This window comes from Struthio camelus, chromosome 1, assembly GCF_040807025.1.
Source record: "Struthio camelus isolate bStrCam1 chromosome 1, bStrCam1.hap1, whole genome shotgun sequence".
Classification (NCBI taxonomy): Eukaryota; Metazoa; Chordata; class Aves; order Struthioniformes; family Struthionidae; genus Struthio; species Struthio camelus.
The window spans coordinates 78,602,693-78,616,384 of NC_090942.1; the positions used below are offsets into that span (position 1 = coordinate 78,602,693).

The following is a 13,692-nucleotide window of genomic DNA, read 5'->3' on the forward strand; positions in this document are numbered from 1 at the left end:
TTTCAGCGGGGGAGATCTACTACTAATTACTCGAACTATTATATTTTCAGAGATCCTTCACTCTTGTGATGGAATCAACTTCAGTATTGCTTGGGGGCTTATTTGTTTATATATTGTTAAATACTGACATGTCCGCTCCTTCTTATTTCAAGATCTGGATTCCTTTAATGTGGGAAGTGTGCAAAGGCCCGAGACTGCTACCCCAATGAATTTCAATTGCATCCATCATCACTTAGTGCTTTTAAAATTCAGGCTCCACATTTGTTATATCATTACATTTGTTTGCAGTAGCAAGCCACACGACAGATGGCTTACTTTATTAGGTCTGCTTTGTTGCTAATAGCTAGGCAATTTAATTTGGGTGACATCATCTTCCCCCCTTTAAAAAAGTGAAACCCTGATACTGACAGACTGCATTCAGCACGGATATAGAAACTGCATGTGAGATAATGCTACCACATAACCCAACATGTATTTATCAAAACATATTTTTACATTTAATATCAACAGTTCTTTTTCTGCATCTGGATAACAGGAAGCTTAGGATTCTATGATAAGCATAGCCAGCATGCATATAAAAATTCAAGTTACCAGGTTACTCAAAAACCATGTCTTAGCTGCCCTCAACCCCTCCCCCCCCCCCACCCCAAGAACAGAACATGGGCAAATTATTCCTCTAAAATAAGCTTTGCTCCTTTTAGTGGGTTTCCTAAACTCGAATTTTTCACAAACTCTGTGAACCTCTCTGGCTGTTCAATCACAGAAACTACTCTAGTGCAAAAAGACAATACTCCCCTCCTAGGAAAGAGGGCTTGCTGTGATGATGATTTTGGAAATAAACCAATAGTATTACGTGCTCAGCATCGCAATCCACAGGGAAACCTGTGTTCTTTTCAGGGGACATCCTGTGTCACACACAATTCTCCAGTAAGGCTGTGCAAACTAACTGATTGTTTTGGCAGCTGAGATCGAAAAGTTAAGAGGAGACATATTCATGTTGAAACGGGATAAGCATTTGGTTTGGCCGCTGAAACTGAGATACTAGAACATTATTTCAAAACAAACAAAGAGGAAAAGCAAAGGAAATAGGGACTAGGTTGAAGAAACAGGAGGATTTTCCCTGTTCTGATTAGCACTGTATGAAACAAAGCCACTGCCACTGTTCCTACTACTACTTCCAAGGCTAGATCTGAAGAAGGCACAATAAAAATTTTTGAGTCAGAAGTCAGGCAAATTGGGCAAGTTTGTAGGCAGCTTCTGGACACCCAAACTTCTTTTGCCCAACTCAAGCCAACCAGTACATTGCAAAATACAGCTAGATCTGACTTTGGTCACTGAAACAAATGACAAGGGTTCTACCACTCTCCAGAGAGTGGTTGCCTAAGCCCACCTGGTGAGGGATACATGACTGAGAGGTTAGATGAAACAGAAAAGAGCAAGTTTCAGAAGAAAGGAAAGAGACATCCACTTTGATCACGAGGAGTGAGAAAGCACTACAGTTTCATTGACATCATTTATGTTATATAATGCTGTAATTGGTTGTTGCAGATAAGTGCAACTACTGTACAGAATGTTAAAAACAAGCATCATTTTGCAAAGCTTAAATATCAAAAGGGACACCAATATAAAAACACTCTGCAAGACAGCAAGAGAGGTGTTGACTTTCTTGAGAATATTGCTCCTCTTTTCTTGCATTTAAAAGCACGTAGCACCAAGAGTTCCGACTAGGATTTACTGCGAGACAGATACAGTCTGAAAAGCATGCCCACATTGTTGGGGCTCTTGCTTGATGTTTTAAGGGTGAATTATAAATAGTGATTTAAGACTACTGGGTTAAATTTCCTACTTCAGAGACAAATAAAGAAAAGGAGAGAAATAATCTATTAGACATTTAAGACTCAGTGAATTGCTGCGAAGGTATTTATTCCATATTTCACTTCCATGACTGCAGTGGGTTTACAAAGCTGTTATTCATATTGAATAGGTGAAGTAATAAATTTTGTTCTTCACTGACAGTTCTCAATCATATGGACTCATGTTCATGATACTGCCAATCTTCAACTGCAGTCCAAACTCAAAAGATTTAGGGAGAAGCTGGGTGGAACTATATATAAAACAAGCTAAGGGTTACATAAATTCTGGATCAAAATTTCTCGTAAGCAGTAACCTTGCTGTACCCCTCATACTATCATTAAGCTGTTAGAGCAATTACAAAACTATAAAATGAGTGCATATTATGCACATTTGTTTTAATGAAAGCTGTGCGCATATGCCATGCGTGCAAATGGGTACATACTAATTTCTCATCTATAATAGATTCAAGAAGAAAATGGAAGTAGGCTTCAGTCTACAGCCTTAGGGTTTAAATGACTAATGATGGATAGAACTTTCTCCTTGCTATGAATATATTACTATGAGAAGGAACATAGAGACAGTCTAACAAAGACAATTAATGGACTGAATAGGACTCCGCCGAGAACAACCCCAAAGTGTGGGAAGCTAACGATAAAGAGTAGAAAGAAAAAAAAAAAAGAAGTATTATTACTGCCAATTCCCTTCCTCATAAATTCCTCATTGTTATATTTAGATTACTGGCCAGGAGTGCATCCTGATTCCTGCTGAGGGGACTCAGCAAGGGATTGCTTTCACAATAGCATCCCTCAGATACACGGGGCTTGACCCTGCTTCCATTCAAATAAATGGTAATTTGTCCATAGACTTCTAAAAGTAGGATCCATGTCCTGAACACAGTTATTTCATATTAAAAAAAAAAAAAGTTCGAGTCCTCTTGAATGATATTTCCTCATTTGCATTCTTCCACTTGGAAATAAAGGTGAATTGCTTCTGTGTTGCAAGATGGGCTTTTATTTTTAAATACAGTTCCATGTGTGAGACTCAAAGTAAATGACATTAGCAACATATGACGTGGGCTGGTTTCTTATGCAAATTATACCCTTCTGGAGTTTCCGGGGAGCTGCTCCTGACTGGCACCAGTCAGAGATGAACAGTAAGGTTCACATACAAGTAAAAGGAGGAGAAAAGAGAAACGGGAACCTCGTCTGCAGCAAAGATGCTCACAGCATAATGATCTGTATGCTCTGCTGCTTTTCTAACAGTGTAACTTAAAAAAAAGCTGTCCCAAATTACAGGTTAGAAGCAGGAGAGCACCCAACTTAAAAGTCCCTTTCCATCCGCCACAAGGCTGTGGGACAGGATGTGGCTCAGCAACCATTGCACTGGCATATGTCCCTGCACTAGAACAATCCTTCTGTGGCTGGCTACATGGCTACCGAGTTACTTCATAAGGGAATTCGTAGATTAGCCCAAACACAGCAGAGTCTGTAACACAAAGTAATAATTAACAGTTTGACTTGTATGTACAGAATCTCCTTGCATAGTTGGCTTTGGTGATTGTTTATTTTCTGGCCAGAATCCAGGCTAGATCCCTGCCAATGGTATTTCTAAATATGAAAATCCACCAATATCGTAATCAGGGAAACGATGAAGTATCACAACGAATTGCTTTTAAATGCCACACAATCAAAAAGGATAACAAGTATGATTATACTGAACTTCCTTCATAAACATGGCTCCAATACTGGAAACAGCTACAGACTGATTTCTCTTATGTCTTTTCAATTCTAGCCAAATCTGTCAGTGAGCAACTCCTGAAAAACACAGTTATGCCACTTGTGTTATATTAAAGTCAGGGCTCCTACACTCAAGTATCTAAAGGGAGAATTTAACTCCTGGTACAACTGACTATAATTAGCTGAATGAAGACCTTACCATTTTTTCCACAAAGTTAGCAATGAAGATAGTCCTGTAAAGATGTCATTCAGTTTCTATTCACAAATGCCTGACTCTTCTGTGTCTTTGAACAGTGCAAGTTCTCCATGACTGCAAAACTCTCATTGCTTGGGCTAACACCACTCCTGCCTGCAGTCTTGTGGTATATTTTATAGCTCTCTAATAAACCAGGCAAATAGCTTTGTATTAAAGTTCAGTGTTTCATGAAATTTCATACGAATACTTTGTCTGGTCTACTCTGGCAGCTTTTTGCCCAAATTGTGTGCCAAGGTTATACCCCCAAAAAACCAAGACAACAAAAAAAATTCAACCCTAACTGTGCAAGACAATTTCAATACTTTGGGTCTGAGTGCGTCTTGAACATTTACATTTGCTGCTCAAGATGAAGTGTCTGTGGTAGACACAAAACACTTTCGAGGAAAAAAAAGTTTCTCTCGGTAGATTTTTGCCTATGTTTCTGAATGATAAAATACAAACTACCTTATTCTGAGAAATGTCATAATGGGAAAGCACCTCAGCTGCATGCATTAGCAGACAAACTGAAGAAGTTGCTTTGTTAAATGCAACATAGCAACGTCAGTGAAGTAATCACTGAAGGCGAGACTTAAAAAGGAGCAAAAAACCAAACCAAACCACCAAAAAACCAAAACAAACCCAAAAACCAACTGTCTGGGTTAGAAACAAGTCATTCTAAAGTATCACAGCTCCAAGTAGCAGGATGTAACCCAAAGTTTCCCTCGGTAACTTCCAGTAGTCTCCATATCAGTGTGGGAAAGGGCTTTTTGCAGTTTCAGGTAAATTGAAATCACTCTGCCTTTTCTGCTTGATGCGGTAAATCCGTTGTATAACAGCCACCATGTCACACTTCACTGCCTCTTGATTGTGTCAGGAATGGAATTCTAAGCGCCTGATCTAGTGCCATTAGAATAAACACAATTTTATCAGTAACATGATCAAGCCTCAGTTGTTTCTCACAGCAGAAAGGGAGCTCATAATCCTCCACAGTCCTGCCAGGAATGCCCCAGGATTGTTTGCAGTGCTTTGTCCACAAGTGTGTTGCTGTTGGGAAGTCTGAGGCCTAAAACAATGCTTGATGTTTTGTGCAATGTTTTTACCTAGTTCTTAAGTAGCTAGAAAGAAACTGCCTAATAAAGCGTGTTTAGGAATGCATCTTGTTCCTATGGAAATCAGTGAGAATTCTGCCCTTGACTCCAAATAGAGCAAACACAGGCAATATCAGACATGCCAGCATAAAGTGACAAAATTGGGTGGGCCTGCTAAGTTTCACCAGTGTGAAATGGTCAGCCTACAGATCAAGGGACTCAAATGGAGAAGCACCTCCAGCAACAGCCTGCGTACTATGCACACAGAGGCTAGGTCTCTCACCGGCTTACACCCAGAGAACACTGCAACTCAGCATCTTGGCTTCCAGTCTACACAGGCAGACCCACCAACTGGCATGCTTCCTACAAGTGGAAACAACGAGGCAAATCAGTTCTTCCACAAAAGCAACGTTATACTAGGCCAGCTGAAGATAACAGACAGATACTGCATCAGCATCGAAAGGGTGAGATGGCACCCGAATTCACGTAACTACCCAACAGCTCCTCTCTGTAGGCATATATATTGATGAAGGGTACTGAGCTGTAAACAGGGAGCGCTCTTATCTGTTTCGCTAGCCACGTATTGACTTTTTGGGCTTTGTATCCTTCTCCTTGTTTACATTTTGACTGTTAGATTCCTCAAGGCAAGCAGTGTGTATGCGCACCTGGGCTACAAATCAAAGCAGAAGTCTACCTTCTACTGTATGAATTGCTAGTAAATAATCTACCTTCTACTGTATGAACTGCTAGTAAATAAATCTGCCTAATTTTTCCCAGCCTTATAAAACATATATATACACACACACGTATATATAGAGAGATACACACACACACACACACATATATATATAAATTTCCTCCACTGTTTCCACTCTGAACTGTTCCAAAGGTTGCACTTCGCTTTTCTTAGTTTTTAAAGGATTCTCCAGAAAGCAGAGCCTTCCGAAGTCTACAGGATAATATCTAGATGCTGCAGCAAAGATATAATATGGCAAAGTTAAACTGTTTTACTACATGTTTTTGCATCAATCTCTGGCCAACAATCAGCTGCTTAGAATGAAAATTACATCACAGACATATTTCCAATCACCAGCAGATGAACTCTCTACAACTGAGGCTAAGTAAGCAACAGAGATAACGATGCCTTCATGCTGCACAAACTATAAAGGCCAGCACACAGTTTTGTCTTTGTTTTCAGGGCCTCTGAAACTAATCCTTTCGTTTGGTGTTTCTGAAGCAATAAGGCAGTCTGGTGTGCTCACCCTCAAATCTCATCTACTCTAACATTTGTTATTTGACTTCTGCTCTTACCGGGTTTCTGGTGACTCTAGTAACACTCTAGTAACTATTACTACCCAATTCACCAGGTTCTGGATAACTCTTTTGTAATATCTATTTTCATTAGGTACCACTATTTTTGCCTGAATTTTGAAGTCCATAGCAACTTACATACTTTGACACTTCCATGCAAAAGGCCATACTGTATTCAGTGCAACTTTGAGAAAAAGTATTTTGCCCTTCATATTTCCTATTTATTATGTTGCAGCGATGTATGAATTGACTGGCGGAGCCCTGTAACTCCTGAACAAACTTTGTTTACTATTGGTTTGAGCAATAAAAAGATTTGAGAGTAACAAAATCGAGTTGATCTCTCTTTTCATCTGTTTTCCAAGTATAAAAGGGATCCAGGTCTAGAACTTCCATAGTGACTAATGGATTTGTGTATGTCAGCTTGCAAGTGTGTAACTTTAGGCATTTTAAGACTTTTTTCCTCCAGAGTGCATTATTTAAACAAACAAACAAACAAACAGATTTCTTTCAGTTGTTTCAAACTTGGCCCTTAAGAGGCTAAGTCATTGTGAAATCATTGCAACAGAGTTCCTTAAAAATATGGCAAATCAATAAAAGGATGGAAAGAAACTTTTCCAGATCGTCATATTTGTAAGAGATCTTGTCTTTTAGAGGAGTGAAATGACCAAAGCATAAGAGTTTTACTTTACCTTCTGTCAATATATGAAAACACATTCTTTGCTTTATATGATTTCAGCAGCTAAATTCTGATGAAAGACAGAAATAAAACTTATAGCAGAAATCACTTTAGAAATCAGTTTTTCAGCTGTAAACCTTTCATAGAAAACAACCCTGCCTTAGTCTATAAGCCTTAGTTTATCAGAAAGCATCTATATTCTCTAATAAGGTGGTTTTGGAAAGTTAAGACCAAACAAAAAAGCATAGCTGGATTTACCACCAAATACATGGTATTTGGAAGTGTAAACATTTTTACAACAGTTTATCAAGAGCATAATATAAGCCCTCAACTGGAACATACAGAAACAGCTCTCATACCTTCCTAATGTCATTATTCTCTCCTGTCAAATCAAGCTGGATGTTTTATAAGCTCAAAAAGGGTTCTTGGAAACTCACCTCCCTTTTTCCCCCCCCTCCTACAAACATGGGGAAGGAACCAGTACTAGAAACTATTCCTCCACTGCATCTCCATGCTGATCTGTAACGATCTAAATGCTTCTCAGACAACGACTAGTGATCATGCAAAGATCACAGTGATCGATTCAGGAAAAAGTTATCCTTCCTTGTTGTACTGCAGTAAGATTTTGCTGCTTCAACAGCAATTTCTCTGGGTACAACATGAGCACATAACAAGACTCTACACTGAAGATCCTACTTTCCAAAAAAAAACAAGACAGATGGAGGATGAATGGGAAAAGATAGAGAAGAGGGGTAAAGTGACTTGCCCAAAGTAGATCAGTTACAAAGGCGCTCAGCCACCTCCACTAAACACCGGATCCAGGACCTTATTCATCAAGCCATTTGAGGGACCTCCAACTTGAGAAGAAAAAACAAACGGTTAAGTTCATTTCCCCATGCCAACAAAGCTTAAGTGGTAGGTAGCTTGCGTAGAAGCATTACAAGCATTTTTTGTTTATGAAAGTGTACGTTTATAGCCAAGGAGCTTTGGTATAATACTGTATTATGTAAATCAATATCATCATCCTGTGGATTTAGCCTTCACGTCTACATGTTTTTTCCTCCCTGAAACAGAACATCTTTATCAACGACAGTCATGCACTCAGATATCTGTCTTCCTACAGTCTTAAGTGATTATTCTTCCGATAATTAAGCATAAAAATAATACAGTCTTTTTATGAATGATTTTTCTGGCTGCTTTGCTCTCAAAAAAGACCCACAAACTTTCCTCTCACGCCAATAGTGCACTTTAAACTGGGGTCTGAAAATTGAACTGGAATATCTGTTCTTCTTGCTATCACTAGTTGAAAAAAACAAAACAAAACAAAACTGAGCTTTGCTGAGGATGTATAGAGCAGTATAAAATCGAGCTCATTTTCTCTCTACCTGAACTGACTACACAGCAACAGAGTAGTAAAAATTTAATGGTTCAGTATGGAAATATAATTCAATGATATCCAAAGGAGATTAAATGCTGACTAAGATATCATTTCTTTTCCTTTCTTTCTCTTTATGGGGTTGCCATACTTCATTAGGGCTGGTAACGGTCAGACAGTCACCAGCTCTCAAGAAATATTTTAGAGGCAGATGTCTTACTGCTAAGCTGCTGAAAGGAATAGCGCATAAAAAAAATCAAGGTCACGGGCCTTGATTCTTCAGAATATTTAAGTACATGCTTGAAGCGCGAGCTGCCTGCTGATATTAGAGAGTGCTAATGCATTCGGAACAAGGCATGTTTTAGCACTTTGCTGAACTGAGCTGAGGACAGATTCTTCCGCAGGGTATGAAAAACATTCTTATTTTTATTATAGATGTAGTTAATTCATATAAAGAGAACATTTCAACAACAACAACAAAAATACATGTAAACTTCTTACTTAAGTTTCCCTACTATTAAAACTTAACTACTATTGTCACCTAAAAGAGTTATAAATGAACATAATTAAGGCAGCATTTTGGTTCTTAAGAACTGTGCATTCCAAAACATTTATTAAACATTCTCTTTCAGTATTTCTGTAGAGAACATCAAATATTAAAATGCTTACTGAAAAACTATGAAAGTGGTAGAATACATAGTTTCAGGTGTTTAACCTGATATATAATCAAGCTGAAAGTGTATGAGCACTTGCTTATTCTCTCCTCCCCGAAGAAAAGTGTTTAAGTCCCTCCAGGTTACAATGCTAAGGCAAGGGATCAAGATCATCATTCAGTTTTACAGCCCTTTCTTTCTCTACTGTTGTGTCTTCTTGCTGGATGTATGCTATTTCTCATTCTAATATTAAAAGTGTTCCTATAAACCTAAAACTGCTAAAGTCATGTTTTTATCTGAATCTGATGAAGCTAACCCAGGAAAGCAGTGGTAGATAATTAGTATGAATGGGATTAGACTATTGATTTCAGCTAGGTGATACCTGTGCACATAATTTGAAGATCAAGCACACCGTGCTATACGAAGTAAAGACCAAAGCTAAAAGGGAGTTTTACATTATATGTCACTGTTCTCTTGTGACATAGGCTATGTTTACCACTTACAACAGAAGACAATATATTCACTTTTAACAGCAGTCTAAAATACTTAGAAACAGTATTTTGCTTAATTAGTTCAGAGCACTTCACAGGTGTGAGTGGGCACTATTTCCTTTTGTCGACACACAACAGGATATAGAGAAGTTAAGAGCCCTGCCAAGGACACGCCACAAGAAGGTGACAAAGTTATCCCCAAAGTCACTCCTGATTCCCAGCTCTGTACTGTAGCAATGAAGGTACAGAAACTGAAACATCAAACCTCGCAACGGTACAGGCTTCCGTGCTCCCAAACGATGCACGAACAAAACGATGACAAACGTTCCACTGTTCAAAGTACTCCTTAGACATGTTCATACTGAACAAGTGGCAACCCAATCATATTTTAGTCTGAGCTTTATGACTAAAAGAAATAATCCTGTAACACAGGCATTAAGAAATCCTGTACAACTCTCACACCTGTGCTTAGTCCCATCCATGTATCATTAATTACAGCAGGTAAAATAGCTGGGCGATAGAAGAACACTGGATAGGGACCACAGGATCACTCAGGTTTTGTTTGCCTGTTGTTCTTGTTGGCAAAACATGACACTAGCACAGATACGTTTCTCTTCATGAATAGGAAGGGAAAAAAAAACCGGGCAAACAGATAACCCCGAAGACTCAGAGGGGTCTTGTTGTCATGGAAACAAGTCACCACTAATGAGCTTTCTGAGACATGAGTGATTAATACCTGAGCCCTGTAAATAAATATTGATCCACAACCCCAACGCACACATAATAAACCGAGTACCGGCAGCCTAGATAACGGGCAAACAAACAAGATAGCCATCCCGCAGCTAGCGCTCTCCGTCGGGTCCCTGAGCCGCGCTGCCTACGCACCGAGCTGGCTGCCTTTCACACGGGCAGGCACACAAAGTTTCCTGAACGCGAGCAGCCGGCGGGGAGGCGGCCGCCCGGCCCGGCCGAGCCCGGGCCAGCCCCGCTACCGCAGCAACGCTGCCGCGAACCGGGGCACGGCGCCCGCAGGTCTCCTCTTAGCAAGGAGCGCCCATGAGCCGCTAACAGGCGAGAGCGATCCTCACCTTTCCTCCCCCGCCCCAAAAAAGACTAACCTTACGCGAAGCGTCTCTCGAGGCACAGCCACTTTTTCCGACGGCCGCTCCCGTGAGCCGCGAGGGGAAACCCGCGGCTGGCACGGCACCGCGCCGCTGGAGGGGGCCGCCCCCAGCGCTGGTACCCCCGGGGCGGCCGGGCACCGCCGGCCTCGGCGGGGCCGCGGGGAGAGCGCCCGGCGCTCCCGAGGTGGCGGCAAGGCACGGTACCGATCAGCGCACGACCCTCAGGGCGAGACGCCGGCGTTCAGGAGTCGCCACCTTCCTCCCCATCTCCCCGCTCCGCAGCTCCCCCGTCCCCTCCTCTCTCCGCCTGCTTCCCCCCGCCCAAGCCTCTGCTCCAACCAGATGCTCTCCCTCCACCTGGGGCCGGCTCTCCAGGTGCCTCCCTCCCCTCCCACACACGTCCCCTATATAACAGATGTAGCGCAGACACAGGCTCTCCGCCGCTGCCGAGCCGGGTGCCGGCTCCGCTGTCCCGCACGCAAAGTTGCCCGCTCTGCGCGGGGCTGGGGCTGGGGCTGGGGCTGGGGCTGGGGGAGCGGACGGGTCGCCCGGGGAGACGCGGCTCGGTGCCGAGCTAGCGGTATTGCGGGGGTGCGGGCAGCGCTGCCCAGAGCCCTGCCCCGCCGCAGGTGATCACCCACCTTAGGGGAAAGCCCGGCGGCGTCCTCCAGGGGCGGGAAGGGAAGCAGCGCCGGCGGCCGCCGCGGCATCGCCGAAGGGAGGTGAAGCCTAGCGGGGCCGCGGGGCGCACCCCATGTCCTCCGCCTGCCGAGCCGGGCGGCCCCCCTCGTTGCGGAGGGGCGCGCTGCTCGGCCACCAGCCGCCCCGCCGAGCAGCCTCCGCGGCCACCCTGCTGCGGGGGGCCCGGGGGGGGGGCAAGGATTAGCAGGTCAGGGCTGGGGCAGGCGTGGGGTGCCGCTCGCCGTGCCCGTGGGTAGTGTCCCTCCGTGAAGTTGTTGGTCCCCGTCAACTAGCGAGCAGGCGGCGTGGCCCCTCTCGGGGGCAGCGGCAGGCGAGAGTGAAGCCGCTCCGCTTCTGGGGCTCCTTCCCCGGGCTCCGTCCTCAGCGCGGGGCTCCGAGGCGGGTCGGCACCTCAGGGCGGAGCGGCAGCCCGCTCGCCGGCAGGGGCGCTAAACCGTCCCTTGCGGCGGGCCGGCCCCCGCGGAGCGGGGCGCCTCACCGCCCGCCTTGCAACCGTCCGCCGCCGCTGCCGGAGAGCAGCGAGCCCGCGGGGAGCGGAGCGGAGCGGAGCGGAGCGCGGCGCCGAGGGGCGCCGTCCGCACTGGGGCTGAGGGAGCGGGCTGCCGGGTAACGGCCGTAACGGCCGCCGCGCGGGCTAACGGCCGCCTGCCCGCACCGACTCCCCTCGCTCGTAACGAAGACGCCTGGGATTAAGAGTGCTTTCAGTTTTAAGAGCATTATATTATAAATAGTGATTTCGGCGATTTTAAATTACTCTGGGAGCGTGTATCCCACGCGATCCTCCCCGAGGACGTTTTAATCGCCGGGATAAACCCCCGGGCGTTAGGTTTTCCAGCGTCCCTCCTGCCTGACGCGCGTTTCTCCCGTGCGTTTGCGCTGTGGTTGGTCGGTGGGGTCGTTCGGGGATTTGGGTAACCAGTTTTAACTCGAGTAGGCTTCGGCAAATCTCCGCTTGCTTCAGGTTCCTTCAGAAAATACGTTCTCCAAGAGCCACCGGGCGGTCGGGCTGGACCGGGCGCACCCAGGCCGGAGCGGGGTCGGGAAGGCCGGGCCTGGCCTGCCGGCAGCCCCGCCGAGGCACCGAGGTGGCGGCCCTGCCCTTCAGACTCATGTGCGCATCCCGGCAGGAGCGAAACACCTTGCCGGCAAAGACATGGTTACTATGGTAAAGGACGTGTGTGTTTGTATAGGGTACAACTGAGCATCAATTAGAGCTGCTACGCACCGTGGCAAGTGCAAATAGAGTTTGCTACGAGGATATGTGAAGGAAGGCACTGGAATAGCATCTCCTAGGAGCAGAGTGACGCAAGTAATAGCCTGGTACCACTGCTGGCAAGCCGGAGTCTCTGCTTAGTAACAGTATAATAGTTTGATTCCTACGTTTTGCTACAAATTAAAATAGCTGAGGCTAGGCAGGGTCTGAATAATAGTCTGACAATACTGTCCTTACTTTGTTCAACAGGAGTTTAGGTGCTGGAGTAAGTGGACATCTTGCAGTGCTTGAAGCCTGATTTTTTTAAGATGGGACTCGACAGATGCACGCAGACAGCAATGTGAGCTCTCATGGCTCTGTACCAAGAGGTGATTTTAAAGAGCATCTACACAGGTAATATGCCTTTGCTGCTCACAATGGCAGAACGTACCTCTCTAAGAGAAAGCCTGAAGCAACCTTAGGAAGATGCTAACGAGGAAGATGTACCGTAATTTATGGGCTCACTTTTCCAAAAATGGCTAAGGCTTCCTCCTGCCTGCCTCCTTTCCTTACTCCACAGCTCTGTAGTCTTAACAGGCTGTCGTGACCTCTCAGAGAAGAGGACTGCCTTAAACCAATGTCTGTAAATGATCTTTCTCATGTAAACTGAATTTGTAATAAAAACTATTTTTCATTTACATTTTAATGCGTAAACCGTGCAAAGCAGGGAGCTCCGCAGACAGTTGCAAGAGTGATGACTCATGCCCACCACATGTACATTATTTACTTTTGGGGATAGAGTTAAATTTAAATTAGGCTGCTTGATAACATAATCTACATGTTCTCAACTGTTTCCCTGTAATTATGATGTGCAGGAAGTGAAGTATGATTTCTGTACCCCAGTCTCTCTCCCTGACATGTTTCAATTGATGGTCTCGTATGAAAGTACATGCTTTGGCTACAGAATATTCAAGCAGGTGGAATACACTTTTTGCAGTTGTTGCACATGGAAAGGAGTAATTGCAGATGTATTTCCCAAATCAGGCAAGAACATAAACTCTAAATTTCTTCACACTAGCAAATTTAGTCAGTTGTTTAAAAGCTGTTACTCCTGGCTGGTTTCAAACAGAAATCAAGGTCCCCTGTCAGGTTGTGCTAATTTCTTATAGCAGGAGCTCTCATTACACAGTTGCATAAAACTAGGCTATACTGCTGCACTGGGACTAATTCTTTTACAGACACCTAATAAAACTCC

The 13,692-nt window shown here is 44.2% G+C and overlaps 1 protein-coding gene across 24 annotated transcripts in view; it reads right to left on the reverse strand.

The window, feature by feature from the left end:
- Positions 1-13,692, reverse strand: part of SHISAL1 (shisa like 1) — a 349,437-nt gene that overhangs the window by 74,545 nt on the left and 261,200 nt on the right. For 2 of the 24 annotated variants that reach the window (XM_068951652.1, XM_068951610.1), the window contains exon 1: positions 10,538-10,808. The exons of 19 other annotated variants lie outside the window; for them this stretch is intronic. The gene's annotated coding sequence lies outside the window, so the exon portion shown is untranslated. Of the gene's footprint in view, positions 1-10,537; positions 10,829-11,184; positions 11,326-13,692 lie in introns of those variants that run through there. 3 more of the 24 variants (XM_068951728.1, XM_068951629.1, XM_068951671.1) reach the window with 3 other exon arrangements.